A 14,708-nucleotide genomic window follows, 5' to 3' on the forward strand; every position below is an offset into this window, starting at 1 on the left:
TATCTATGGATACTTCTAGCTTTTTGCAACAGCAATGTATAGCTGCGTTTGAATTCTTTGGGGTTTTGTGAGAAATTGTTTTGAAAGAAGCATGGGAAAAGCAGTCAATTGCCTGTGGTTTGGTTTTAGGTTTTTTGTTTGGTTGTGTATTTTTTCCCCCTTTGTGTTGTTTTGCTGTCCCAACAGACAAATTAACATAAAGCCCAGTAGGGTAAAACTTTCTAAATATACCTACATTAATTTTGCTCAGTGTATCATGGCCAACATAGTGCTGCCCTTGACTTCAGTCATCAGCCATCAGGGAGGATATGTGTGATTCAACAGCAGCAGATATCCCTTTAGGCTACTAATTTTTACAAACTAGCGCTGCCCACTGCGTCCTCTTCTCTAGGTTGTTTGGAGATGCAGCTCCCCCAGCTTCTGCTCAGCAGCGGCTGTAAACAAGTTTCAGGTGCAGCACAGGAGGTTTCCCTTGTTATGCGAAGATAGAGACAAACACTTCTTTTGGCCTTCTTTTTCTCTTTCACAGATTTTATAATGCTGTTGCACTGTGTAAGCATCTCCTGCTAAAACTAACCACCTCTGGCATTAAAACATTAAAACCTCTGGCAAACTTATCTGTGACAGCTGGGCTGTTTGAAGTGTTTGCAAGGCTTTTTGTTTGTTTTTGTGGCTGACAGAAAACAGGAAGACAGTGACAAGTTGGACAATTTGTGATAGGAAAGATCTGTCAAGGAGACACACGTTTTCTCACTGTGCACCTCAGAGTTTTATAGCATCCCATCCCATTCGTGTAGGAGATATTTCTTTGTCCTGTTGTGCAGTTTTCCTTTTGCAGTGGAGCGGGGTGCTGAGGGAGTAATGAAAGGAGCTGTGAACCAGAGGGCATTTTTTTGAGTAATCCAACCAAGTCAGCTTCTAAACTAGGCAGAGATTTTTGGGAAGATGGTGTTCTTTCTCTGTAGAAGGGAGCTAGAAGAGCAGAAAAATCCATGTAGGTAAATAGCACCTTAAGTTTAGGTATTTAAGTGTGGTTAATTCTCAGTCTGATTATGTCTGCCATGGTGAGTATTTTACCTGCAAATATGAAGGGTAGCAAATGTAGATTGAGATTCATCAGGGCAGGTCTCAGATCATGCCAGCTCCTAAGGCTTTGCTAAAACTCCAGAAGGCTAAGTCTTTACTAAGCCAAAATATGTCAGTGTTTGAACCAGAAATGAACCACTTTTCTGGCAAGTGCTTACCTCAGGTCTCCAAAGCACCAGTATGTTTTTATAGGTATGAAGGAGTACCGCCTTCATCCATACCTGACATTACTAGTCAAAAGTTTCCTGTGTGGGCAAGAACTGAACATTCTTCTATCTTATGTAATAAAAATCCCATTCCTTCCAAGATGAGTGTATGTGGCAGGATTGTTCACATATGTAGCTAACCCATGTAGTCTCTCTAATGGGAAAATTAAATACAGCATAATGCATGATTGTAAATTTTACTCTGAATCAGTTAATGTCACACTGGCAATGTCGTACAGATTTTATCTAATCTGTTACTTAGGGGTATTACCTGGTTGGAGGGGCATTTAGAACTAGAAATGATACTTAGAAGAGAAAGAGCAGAAAGAGTGGTTAAAGCAAAAAGTAACAAGAGAGCAATTTTGCATTTCAAGCCATGGGCTTTTATTCCCTCTGTTCAAGCATATTAGAGCTTGAATTAATTACTCGTCTACTCATATTGATTAACAGTATTGACTGGGCACTCTATGAAGGCCTTCTCACTTTGCAGGACTGCAGTTTTCCTTTTTGCTAATATAGGTTTGCAACCGTACCTGTTGTCATTTGGTGTATTTAGGATGTGCAGAGAGGTTATGAAACAGTTTTTCTTTTAGTTACCTGCTTTCTTTAGTTGAATTATGTCAGGAATTATCATCTTCTCTGTTGTGTTCTTGTCTACACAGAGTTTTCATCCACTTAGGGTTTTCCTGAAGAGCAGTGGCTTGCAGATAGTCCTCAGTTTTAAGATCTGGCACTAGCACAGAAATCTTTAGGAGGTGTTCAGCTTTTTGATTAGCGCAGTTTTTTCTGACCAAAGCTCCTTGCAACTTAGTTTGCTTCTGGCTGTCAAAGTATATCATATGAACTTGAATCCTGGGTCCGGAAGTTTTGGTAATTTCTCAATGGATTGAGAATCAGCTTTGTTAATTGGGAAGAAAGGGTATAAGAAAATCTTTCCTATTCTGTTATAACTTACCCAGAAACTCCAAAGCTACTATTGGACAAGAAAGTTAGTTATTGGAGAGGCAAAAAAAAAAAAAAATTAAAAAAAAAAAAAAGAGAGAGAGAGAGAGAGAGTTTAAGGAGGTATGGCCTTCTCCTTCTCTGCTCACCTGCACAGTGGAAACAGAGAAAAAAATCTTCATGTTTTCCGCTGCCTAGGTGAAGTCTGGGCTCTGTGAAAAAGTTTGGGGAGGTCCATGTTGGTATGATCTCTTTGTCACTAAAATTATTTAGAACTTTTACTCCCCTTTGCTACAAGTGCTCTTGAATAAACTGATAGTGTCCAGCTTGTGTCAAGACCAGAGTGACTGTGGCTTCCTTTAGCAGGGCACTCTGGACCATGATAAATGCAAAGCATGGAAGACTGAAGAAGAGAGTGTTATAAATGGACAGAGGGTTACAGCTTTTCTCCAAGTTAGTCAGTGAACTGCCCTGCCAAGTGAGTGTGCAGACTGGCTTCACAAATCTGCCAGCAGGGCTTCCTAGAGCATTGCCAGCACACAGAAAGTGCATCCAGCCTGGGCAGAGTAAGCTTATGCAGGAAGGCTGAGGTTGGGCATCCAAGGTCCCCAGACCTGCCCCTCACACAGGCGCTGCTCCTGATTTAAGGTGCTGTTAGAGCAGGAGCACAGGGGCTGGAAATAGGCCCTTGTCCCTGTGTCAGCCCAGCCTTCTGCCTGCCCAGCTTTAGTGCTGGACTGCATAACGTGGGGCTTGTGCGCTGAGAGAGAGGGGTCAGCCCTGGAAAAATCACCCTGTGGAAGCTGTGTTTGTGTCAGCAAGGTGGGGTACCAGCACATCAGCCCAGCCCCTTTGCTCTTTCCAGACAGCTTGGGGAATGTAAGTTTTCAGGTGGTTCTGCTCAGCAGAGAAGACCAGGGTGAGGTTGCTGGGCTTGAAAGGACAAAGTGTGAGAAGATGTGAAGCCTGTCTGAGGAAAACACCTTGATGTGTGTGAAGACTTGGTAGTGCTGCAAACTCTGGCCCAGGGTTTTGTCAGCCACTCTCTAGTGGTACGAAGAGCAAGGCTTCACAAGCATCTATCTGGTGCCGAAACAGAGAGAAGAAAGAGGGAAGACCATCAAATGGGTCTTCAATTACCATTTCAGTGAAGTGACCTCAGCTGCATTGTTCTGAACATATCTGCACTAACAGAGCCCAAAGTAGAGAGACTGTGGTCATTGACATAGAAAATAAGTATCTCCTGGTGGGTTTAATTTAGAATTAGATAAAATGCCAGAGCCTGAATACTGCTTGACAGAGTAAGCAGCACGAAGTTCAGATGAGATGAGTGTGGCTGAGCAGAATGTTTGACCATATCCTGGAAGCAGGCTTGGTTGCCAGAGGAAGAAATTGTTTTTATCATATTAAAGACCAAGCTGCAGGTGAGAGCTTGATTGGGAGGATTAGAGCTCAGTCTGACAGTTGCTAAATTTAAATTGATGTTCAGTATTCATAAAGAGATATCAGAAGACTGATCACTGTTTCATCATGGATTGAAGACTAGAGTCTGGGAGATGGAACAGAAGCCGTGATTTCTAACAAAACCAGTCCACTTCTAGAGATAAACTATTGCTTAGAAGGAGTGACAACTTCTTTTGGTGTTTCCAATCCAAAATATTTATGTGCTGCGGTATGCTTGTACATTTTTCTGTGAGGAAAGCCTCTCTACCTGTGTGCAATGCCTGCATTCTCCAAACATTCCATACAATCTTCAGAGTAATTTTGAGAGTGAATCCTTTAAAAAGCATGCGAGTGCATTCATGGGGTTTTTTTTGAATAAATGAGATTAGTCACCATTCAAACTTTTTTGAATTAACACTAGAAGTACTACTTGACTGCAGCCATGGGAATGCAAACAGAATGGTGAGAACATACCAGTACCATTGTCCAGTAAATACTGCATGTGTATAGAAAGACATTCCCCTGTGAAATAAATCCAGAAACTGTTCTGAGCTTTGTGCAAATATTGATGGCTGGGGAAGGCTGGACAAAACTTTTATCTTTCATGTAGAAATGCCAAAGCCTGCTAAGATATGCGTGGATTTAAAAACTTTAACCTCTGGCAAAGCTTGTGAGCTAACTCTTAAATCTAAGCTTGTCTATTTGTAGTTGTGGGCATCTCAGATTTTTGGAAAGGCAGTAACTGCAAAAGGAGGGGGAAAAGGTTGAAGGAGGCAGTTTGAAAGAGCACTCATAAGTGAAAAAAAAAGAAAAAAGATCCTATGCAGCTGATATTTCAGAATAGTTCTCTGTATAGCACTCTCTATTTGGGGCAGCTAATTTTTCATCTTCTCTACTGAATCACAGTCACTTAGTTTTCACAAAAAGCTTTTTGGGTACCTGGTTTGTGAATGCCTTGCCATAGAAGATCTTTGACAACACATTTGACTTTAGGCACCGAAGTGGCAATTTGTTATTCTTAAAGTAAGGCCAGTTAAATGCAGAGCTGTGGAAAACTTTCTTCCAAGCATCCCTCTTTCCCTACCTCCCCCCTTTCAATCTATCTACAAGCATGTGATAGCCCTTTGAGGCAGGTGGTTGTAACCACAAGCAAAACAGTGGAGAACAATTGTGTCTCAGGGTGTCAGGATCTGGAAATGCTATGAATTCTTACCAAATCAGTGTTTTGCTAACATTCCAAAAGTAACAAGAGTGAATGTGCCTTTAACAGTACTGATAGTTTATCGTGTTCCGTTATGATACAAGAAAACAAACCAAGTGTCAGTATTTTGTATGAGTCATTCTAGTTGTGCAAAGTGCTGCTCGAGTGTGCTCGAGGTGGTTGAGTTAACCCTCAGTTGCTACCTCAGGTGCGCGGAGCCCTGGGCTCGGCGGGGGAGGGGGTCCAGTTGCAGGTCTGCGAAGTCCGCAGTGGCAGGCTTGCATCGGGAGAGTTACGGTGCCGGAGCCGGGCTTGCGGCGGCAGCGGCGCCGCAGGGACAGCGCGGCCGAGAGAAGAGACGGATTGCGGTGCGGAGGCGTCTATGGACGTGCTGCTTTAGAAATAAAGAAAACAATCGAACTAGCAGTGAAGGGGGAGAAGAGCGGCCGGTGGCCTGCGGGGAAGGCGGGAGCGGGCTGCCCGCGGGTTGGGCTGCGGTGCCCGCGGCGGCCGCCAGGGGGCGCGGCGGGAGCGCTCTGCCCGCGGCGGCGGGGCCCGGCCGCACCGACCGCGGCCCTCGGGCCCTGAGGGGGCGCCGCCAGCGCCGGGGGGGTGCTCCGAGCGGGCCTTCTTCAGCCTGCTGTGTTGTGTTGTGTTGTCTTGTCTTGTGTTGTCTTGTCTTGTGTTGTCTTGTGTTGTCTTGTGTTGTCTTGTCTTGTCTTGTGTTGTCTTGTGTTGAAGGTCAGTGGATGTGCAGTAAACAGGTAGAGAAGCTGTGAGGGAGGGAGACTTGGGTCCTGAAAAACACTCTGCTCTGATTTCATGCAATATGACCATGAAGTCACCTAGTGTGAGGTCACAGGAATGCTCTTCTTGTTGTTCATTATCTTCTTCCTTTCCTACCACACTTCCTCTATCCCTCTTCTTCCCTTTCTTTGTCCTTTCTCTCTTTCCCTTCTTTCTTCCCTTCTCCTTTCCATCCATCTGTTCTGCTGTCTTTTTATGCACCCCTTTTTGTCCTTCTTCCATACTTTTCTTTCTCCCTCCTTTCTTTTCCCATCTTTCTTTATTCCCTATTATTTCTCCATCCTTTTCCTTCTTTTTTTCCGCCTTCATCTTGTCTATCCCATCTGCTCTATTTCTGTTAATGAAGAGAAAAAAAAAAAAAAAAACAATGAAAGGAAAGTAGACCGAGATATTTCATAAGGGACTGATAGAGGTCTTTAACGTAACCTCCTGTCTGGAGTAACTGCTAGTTTTTCATTTATGCACTTGTGAAGCAGAATACTACTTGTGTCTGGTTTTGTGTTTCTGGTTGTGTAATTTTCTGTGGGAGCATTAGATTTGGGGAGAAATTGACCATGTTATGTAGTTTGTTCACTATGGGCCTTTTGAATCCTAGCTCTGACAACCAAGTCCACCGGCTTCACAGCTCAGGGAGGAAGAGGGAGATGTTAATCCCCTTGTGACTGTTCACTTGGGAGCCTTTACTCATTCGCTCGGTCCATCTCTTCCTCAGGTTTTATGAGCTGATTGTCCTTCCACCTCTGTAAGCAGAGGGAATCCAGATCAGGGAGTTTGGGCTTGGCATTCAGTCATGGACTCAGGCTGAGCTTTGCTCGATGCCTTTCTCCGTCATTAACAGCTTCCATTTCACCCTTGAGTCAACCCCATGCCATGTCCTATGGCTAATGGTTAATCCCTTTGAAGGCAGTTACCAAGGCATGAATGCATACTTAAGGTGGCTAAATAGAGTCCCTAGTAACATCCAGTTGTGGAGGTGATAGATAGGGCTTGTTATCGCTGCCATTACTGCCAGAAGAGTTAAATTCTAAATCCAATTTGCATGTATTTGTGTGTGTATATGCGTGTGAGCACGTGTTGGTGTGATATTTTAGTGTGACTGTTGACTTCTACAGTTACAGTCTATTCAGTTTTCCTTTGGGGAAGTCCATTGGACTTAGAAGAGAGAAAAAGGGGCCATAATTTGCCCCTGTAATGCCATATTAATGCCATATTGCACCTGTATACAAAACAGCACTGAAAACTGCTCCAAGTTATTGTACTATGTTTGGAATGAGTGGCCCTGTTATTCTGTGAATATATTTTTGCATGTCCTCTTGAATTGCACCAAATAAACTGGTAATGTTTGTGTCATCACAGTCATTGAGGTCTAGCTGAAATCTCTGTCCTCAAACCACCCTCTGTGGAAGAAGCTCCTGTTGCCTGGGATCACAACAGATCAGTCTGATCACAGAAACCAGAATCTCCTGGCTCTCAGTCTAACCTCTCCCTTCTATCCACCGTGGTTTCTAGCACATGGCCATAAAATATGTGTACCACAAACCTGCCACCTGCCCTTTTTTTTTTTTTTTTTTTAATTGTCAAAAAGATTCCTTTCTCTTTGTGAAAACAAGTTTTCTGGAGGTCGCTGTGCATAGTTGATATGTCTACTGCAGGAGACATAGGAAGAGGAGGGGTCTTTTTAGGTAGCAGGCACATTGCTGTCCCAGTGGAGCTGTGCAGCCCTATGGTAGGAGCTATTTCTGCAGGGTGAATAGGGGATGAAGGGCATCAGAGAAGATGTCAGCTGTGCCGTTGTGCCAGACCTGCAGGTTCAGGGAGAGTCACTGACAGGACTCTCCCTGAGTGAGAAACCCTCAGAGAAAAGGTTTTATTAAAAGTTTTCCAGCAGGCTGCTTCCAAGGACAGTATGTACCTTTGCAAGAATGAAAGAGAAACCTCCCATGCAGAGCTTCCCCATTCCAGTGGGAACAGTCTGACCTGTAAAAACTGGTGTTCCAGGGCAGCCAGTGCCTCCTTCTTGTTTCTGCCCATTCTGCAGTGATCCATGCCAGCTTTGAGGCTCATCATCTGATCATTTCACAAGAAGTCCCATTAGGACAAGTTAGCTAAGCCTTTGAAAAACAAACCTGAAAACATGGTAGCTGCTAGTTGACCCTATTCTTGGAAAGAGTAGACTGGAAATGCAGAAGTAGAAACTGCCCCATAAAGAGTGTGTTCTCTGTCAAGCTCTGGAGGACTAATGCAGCTGCTAGTGCTTTAAAAAGTCAAGGCGGTTGTGCAGTGAAAGAGCTTGTCTGGGCATGTGAAGGATTTCCGTCCCTCACAGCATCTGAGATGAAGATTGGCATAATTTTTGAAAGATGGGCTATAGTTCAACGAAAAGGTATGGGATGAATGCAGAAATCAGTGTGTGAGATTTTTTTTCTGTTACAATCTTCTAGTCTGGCAGATGTTCTGGGCCAGACTTAGTGTTTTAGATTCCAGCAGTCCTAGCACAATCTTTTTTATCTTGGTACATTTTGATTTAAATGCAAGTTTTACTTAAGCATGTTGCTCATGGCATGTGAGAAGGTACAGCAAGTGTACAAAAGGCTAAGTGTAAGTGCTGGATGATAAGATGAACTGTGGAAAAAAAGAGATTTATTATCAACCAGACTGAAACTGATGTTAAGCACAGGTTTTCCTGGTGTTATGAAGTGCCAGCAAGGTCAGAAATGGGAAAACTATTTCAGAGCAATAACAACAAACTGAAGCAAGAGCAGGAAGATTTTTGAAACAAGGTCAGAGAGAGGGATTTAAAATAAATAACTGTCCTGTTAACTCAGCTACATTCCTGGGTTGTTTGGCATTGATATGCCTTGGGTTTTTTTCCCATCTGTGAGTGAAGATGTTTCTCATTCCACTCTGTCCTCACACGTAGAGTGAAGACCTACTCACCTGGGGGAGAAGCCTCTGTGTAGGGACCATCCTACCATCATCCCTCAATATAGCTGCAAGGTCTCTCTTGAGGCTCGTGTCAGTTCCTTAGATAACAGAACCCGCTGGTCTCAGCAGTCAGTGTTCTTGCTTCCATCCCCAAATTTGCCAGCTTCTCTTATCCCTTCTCCAGCTCACACCTGCTTCTTATAAGCTGATAGCAATGATCCAGCCAGTTTCAGGCATGGAACAATCCAGTTTCTAGGCAGATTGCATGAGGGGAACCAATTCTTTGGCTGCAGTAAGAGTTGTACCTTCGTCTTGTACAGCAGGATGAAGGCAGAGCTTGTTGTTGAGATATTGTCGCTTCAGTCCACAAGACAAGACCAAGGGAAGGGATATAACTTCTAAGAGATATGTTGAGAGAGAAGTAGCTTCATCTAGGCATTTTGTTTTGAAGGTATGGAATTGATTGCACAGCTGCTGTCAGTGACATTGCTTCCTCTTGAGGGGAGGTGCAAAGACAGATTCCCAGGGCACCAAAGGTGGATGAGGATTGCTTAGTCCCTTAGTCCCAAGTTGGATTTTTAAATGCTTCTCATGGTTCACTCTAGGCTCCCATAATTTTTCCTCAGGTTTACTTTGTATGCAAGTGCCATTAAAGTAGCTGCTTTGGTAGCTGCTGAAGTAAGCTGCTAGGTCTATATAGCTCTTTTTCTGTGCAAAAGAGCTATATAGATCTTTAGTTTGAGTTATTTGTGTCTGTTTCCATTTTGATGTCAAGGTCAGACTTGTTCCAGTGGCAAGTTGTGCTGAGCAATTGCTGCCACAGTGAGCTTGTGGGAAGGTATCTCCATGGCACTGACAAGAAGGAATCAGCATGAAAATGAGATGAAATGGCAGGAGGACATTTAATGGGTAGGAGAGATGGTGTCCACTGCTCTGCCTGATGTTCCCTCTCAACTGCACAGGTGATTTTGCTACAGATGGTATCCTGTCATTGATTTGCTCATGGCTTTTTTACCCCTTAAGTCTGTGATGAAGGGTTTTCTTCTTCTGGGCATTTGGATCAAAATCACCAGGAGCAAGTTTTATCCAATCTCTCTTACCCATTACAGGCAGTTTTGAGGTCACCATGTTTGTGTATCCATCTGTTGTGTCCACACCTAAACCCTGAAAGGAAAATTATCTTCCATCTTACTTACAAACACAATTTGACCTTTAAGGAATGCATTTAAACTCCTTGAACATCACTGGAAGTATTTGCACACTAAAGCTTAAGCACTTTCCTAAGGCAAATTAAACTAGCTGGGGCTGTGTGCCTAGGTGTAGGTTTTCCCTTCTCTTGCCCTACACAGATAACCATATACCTTAAATTCTAAGCAGGCCATCCTAGGTGTTCTTTGGTCACACTGCAAGTTATTTAAACTGAGAATAATGAAAGGACCCACAAGAACCATTTATAGAAGAAATTTATATAATGCACTGTGTCGTGTCTGCTGGCCAAGAGGTAACAGGCAGAGAAAGATGATTAAATTGAACATCTAATGTTTGCTGTTGAGGTTTGCTGTTACGTCTAATGTTTGCTGTTAACTCATCTGATGTGTGAAATCAGGTACCTGTACATTTGGGATTGTTTTGGCATCTTTTTCATCTTACCCTCTTTATAACAGCAAGGTGATAGCTTTTACTCATTCTATTCTAAACTATTTAGCTTTCATAAAGAGAAGGCCAGCTCTTTTTTTTTCCCCCAGAGTAGTATTAGAGCAATATTAGTGTAAACATGTATGTGGAGTTGTGCATACACATGCACTCCAGTCCATTACAAATGCAGCAAGAGAGGAGTTTATTTGAATTTCAAGACCTCCTAGAGCTATATTGCAACACAGAATTTATCCACTGGAGAAATGTCAAGAAAAGACTTATTTTCTAAGACATTTTTAACTCATGGTTCCATAAAAATTATGGAGCTCCTGAAAAGACCTCCTTGGGGAGTGGTCCTGTGAAATATGCTGACAGCCAGATGGCACAAATTTGGAAAACACTGCTGTCCTTAAAGAATAGAACTGAAAGCCTCTGTGAGAAGGCAGTGTATTTTCCTAAGTAACCCTTTTAATTCTGTATTAATGTGATAGAGAGCAAAAGATGCATCTTCTTTTGATAATGCAGGGAAACAACTTTTCATGGAAAACCAGAAAATCTCACCATGGGTCATCAGGGAAATGTAGAAATGTCCAAAGTAGTGAGTTCACTTTTATTTTTTTTTTTAAAGCTGCAGTTAGTAAACAACTTCCTTAACAGATTATAGAAATACCAAGCAGTCTCAGAATCGCTCTGTTTCATGGCAAATTTCATGATGTTTCTTGCTATCAGTTTCATGGCAAAGCTTAGTTCATTTCATATCAATGCCAAAGACTCCAGGTACAAATAAGAGCTATAAATCACTTTGGAGTTGAGGGATAAGGAACAACTTGAGGTTTTTAGAACTGGAATTAGTTTGTGAGGCTATTTCCATGCAGAAAACCATGGTGACTGCTGACTCTACACCGGGGAGTAGATAAGATAAAAAGACAGGATTACCCTCACAGTGTTTGCACATCTCCTCCTGACCATCAACAGGGCACGTGTCTGTCCAGTCTGCTCAAGGGCTGGCGTAACGAATGACAGCGGAAAGCCCCACGACACCAGACCCATGTCCTGCCTAGGAGCCTGTGGAGGTTTCTGTCCACCGCCAAGAGAGCACCAGAGGAGCAAGCGGCCGCTTTTGAATCTACATCACACCAAAAAGGCCCCCAAGCATCTCACCTGCTTCCACTGCAGCTTGCTGACCTGTAGGGCTTTACTATGTCCAAGGGCATCACAGCCAGTGACTGCTGGTTTTTTTTACCCCTGTCACTCATAATCAGCTGTAGCTGAAGGTGGGATACTCAGCTAGTTTAGCTTTTTGTCTGATCAAAATGGTCATTTTTATAAATAACAAAATATGCTTCAGGATGAAGTGATGTAGGCCTGCTTGACAAGGGAAATTATTGGGTGTGGAAGGTTTTTCAGACAAGAGGGGAGGATAATCACTTGACCAGGAATGAGTCTACAGGGCATCTTCCCTAAGCAGTTGTCTGTTTATCATGGTCTCAGTGCTGTGCTTCTGCCCTGTGTCTGCTATATCTCTTTCCCCAGAACCACCATCCACATTTCTAGCTCAGTTCTTGCCTGGAGCATACTGTATATAATGTTTCTAGGTAGGAATGTGGGGGTGGAAAGACCACATGAGGTCATAAAGTTTTTGTGGAGTTGCAATTTGATCCAAAAAGTGAATTACCAGGTGCTTCTTCAGCGAGGGATTGAGGGGTTGTATTTAAATACGTCATTTAGTAAGGCCTTTTATTCCAGAAGATAATCAATTCCATTTATTCTCTAAATGTGCATTTGTTTTACTATAGCATAATTCTAGGATGATGTTTAAATTGATCAGTAGATTGAACTTAACAAATTAAGAAATAAAAAAATAATAAGACAATGCTACATATAATTTTTCCTAAGAAATAGGATTTTACCAGACTACTGAGTAATAAAACCTTAAATTTCTGATGCTTATTTTCATAAATTTACCTCTGTGTTGCAGAGAATGGGGAGAGGAAATGCTCCCGTAACTAGCATGTGAACTCTCAGGAGTTCAGGATGGGTATAGCATCAGTCAGTAGGCTTTGCTCGAGATGGGGTGGCAGAGAACCTTTGTACCACTCTACAAATGTATATACTGTTGCTGGAATGCTTGTTACCTCTCAGGGAGGCTTCTTATACCAGAAGGTTCCTATGAAAGGGCATTACTCTCCTGTGTGCTGTAAACAGGGGTGCAGCTGGTCGTGGATTGGCTGTGAGGCTGCTGGGTCTGCTCTGCAGTAGAGAGCACTTCTGGAACTGAGGTTGTATTTTATTGCTGCTGTGTTTCTAAACAGAACCACTGAGTGCTGCCACTCTACCCACTTGTTCAGGCATTCATCAGGGAGAATCGAATGCAGGCAAAAACAGCTTGGAAGGGAAGAGTCTGTGGTCAGTGGTCTGCTTATACAGGGGCACGTGGAAAGCTCGTCCAAATGAGCTTTAAAGTGCATACATTAAGTCATATTGGATCATCATTTGTGGTTTTTTATTATTTTTAGCTATAAAGCAGAAAGAATTAAGGTGACATTTTTCTGAAGGTGTGTTCTCACCTAAGTGTAATGGAAGTACTTTAGATTCACACTTTGCATTAGTTCAGCAAAATTTTTGCAGTCTGTCCTTGCACCAACGGCCCTAAAATGCCTTCCCCTTGCTGATGAGCCCAGGAAAAGTTTCTAGCCCTAGCCAGGGGAAACCAGTTGCCCAGTCTGCAGTGTTGCTGTGGTATTGCATATGGGATGTTACCCAGGGAGAGGTGTGACCAGGGAGAGGTCAGGTTGGGACCATATTCAAAGGAACAGGGAAATTGTAGGAAAAGAAGGGACAGGACTGGGATTTGTGGGGCTGGACATTGAGCAGTGGGGAAATGAGTGAATAAGAGGTCCTCAGTGGAGATGTAAAAAGGAGGGAGGAGAGTGAGGGCAGAGAACTTGGTGAGCACGATGTGTCTGGGAGATAAGGCTGGAGGAAGAGCAGGGGAGAAGCACATGGTCATTTTTGGCTCAGTGGGAGACTGGAAGTTGGGAAAGGGGGGAAACTGAGATGTGACCGAACCCACAACAAGGGTGGAATGAGTGGAACAGAGAAGGAAGGTGGCCTTGTGGGAGAGGAAAAAAGGCTGTCGATACAGATGGTGTTGGGCAGCCCTCCTTCCCCTGGGGTTGGCCAGCAAAGTGACTTCACTGACCGCCCTCATCATCTTCTCCTCGCCTGCTTAGCCACGCTGTTGCCATGCAGTGACCGTGGCAACCCAAGTTTCTGACTGGCTGTCCTGGGATGGTAGCTGTAATGATAGTGGTGGTGAGTATTGACAGAGGGGAGGGGCAGGCAAGCAGCTGTGGAGCAGGGGAAGTTGCTTGAGTACAGTAATCGTCTTTGGCAGGTCAAGGGTGAACCGTGGCCTGAGGGAGTTGTACAATGCCCAAGGCTAGCAAAGTGGTGTTATAATAAACCCCAGATGTTTCCGCTATTTACAATGTATATGTTATGTTTAAACCTGAAAATGCATCCTAGGATCTGGTGGGTAAGGAAACAGTTATTAGCTGCTTGGAAATGACTTGCTGGTAATGTATCTGTTCCCCCTTGGTATTAGCTGTTGCCTGTTTAAAATATAAATCTTCTAAGCAGAGACCCTCGTGAGCAGCTTCTTTGCCAAACCAGTGGTTCCATTCAGTGTCATGAGGAGCAGCGTGTCTCTTCCTGACGGGTTCCTGTGATGGGGGATCCTGGGCACGGCAGCCCTGGGAGCTGTGCTCACAGCCGGCCTGTGTTGGTGTGGGAGAGGCACTGCTGTCAGGCAGGGGAGCCCAGCCAGCCACAGGTGTGCAGAGAGCACAGTTTAATTTCCCCAGACTAATTATTTTAGATCTGGGAGCCAGAACCCTTGAGTTATGTCATGGGCCAGAGCAGAACTTTGAATAAGCATTTAAGAGAGGGATAGGATTTAGCGGATCAGGCTTTTATGCCAAAACAATTGCTTGTCTGTAAGAGCAAATTAGTCAGCTAAACTGTTTGTTTGGGGCCAAATGGTTGCTTTGCACAGACCCTCCAGGTGATCAGTCCTACAGATGGTCCAGGCAAGGCACTCAAAGTATTAACATTTGAAGTGAATGAGTTTAACTGTGGGAAGGCCAGGAGTAGAGGCTTCATTTTAGAGATGAATCATTCTGAGTGACTTATACCAAAGCCACACAAATTTGGAAGAGCCATTTTCACTTCAATGTTTTCTTGGATTTAACCAATCCAAGAAAAATGCACGCCTTCGGTAAATCCTTAGTAGTTCCTTACACACGTCCCCTGCCTGCCCTTGCTTCTATATCCACCAGTCTGCACTGACCACATTCATGCATCTTGCGGGCACTTGGGGTACAAAAGGACTTGTTTGGACCCCTCACCGCAGGGTGTACTGAGACGAGTGGAAGAGAAGCACTTTAAGACAGGTTGTGCAA

The 14,708-nt window shown here is 43.7% G+C and overlaps 1 protein-coding gene across 3 annotated transcripts in view; it reads left to right on the forward strand.

Moving 5' to 3' along the window:
• The window catches only part of NRG1 (neuregulin 1), a 288,370-nt gene that overhangs the window by 111,617 nt on the left and 162,045 nt on the right, over nt 1-14,708 (forward strand). The gene's annotated exons all lie outside the window — the stretch shown is intronic.

This window comes from Melospiza melodia, chromosome Z, assembly GCF_035770615.1.
Source record: "Melospiza melodia melodia isolate bMelMel2 chromosome Z, bMelMel2.pri, whole genome shotgun sequence".
In the NCBI taxonomy this organism is placed as follows: domain Eukaryota; kingdom Metazoa; phylum Chordata; class Aves; order Passeriformes; family Passerellidae; genus Melospiza; species Melospiza melodia.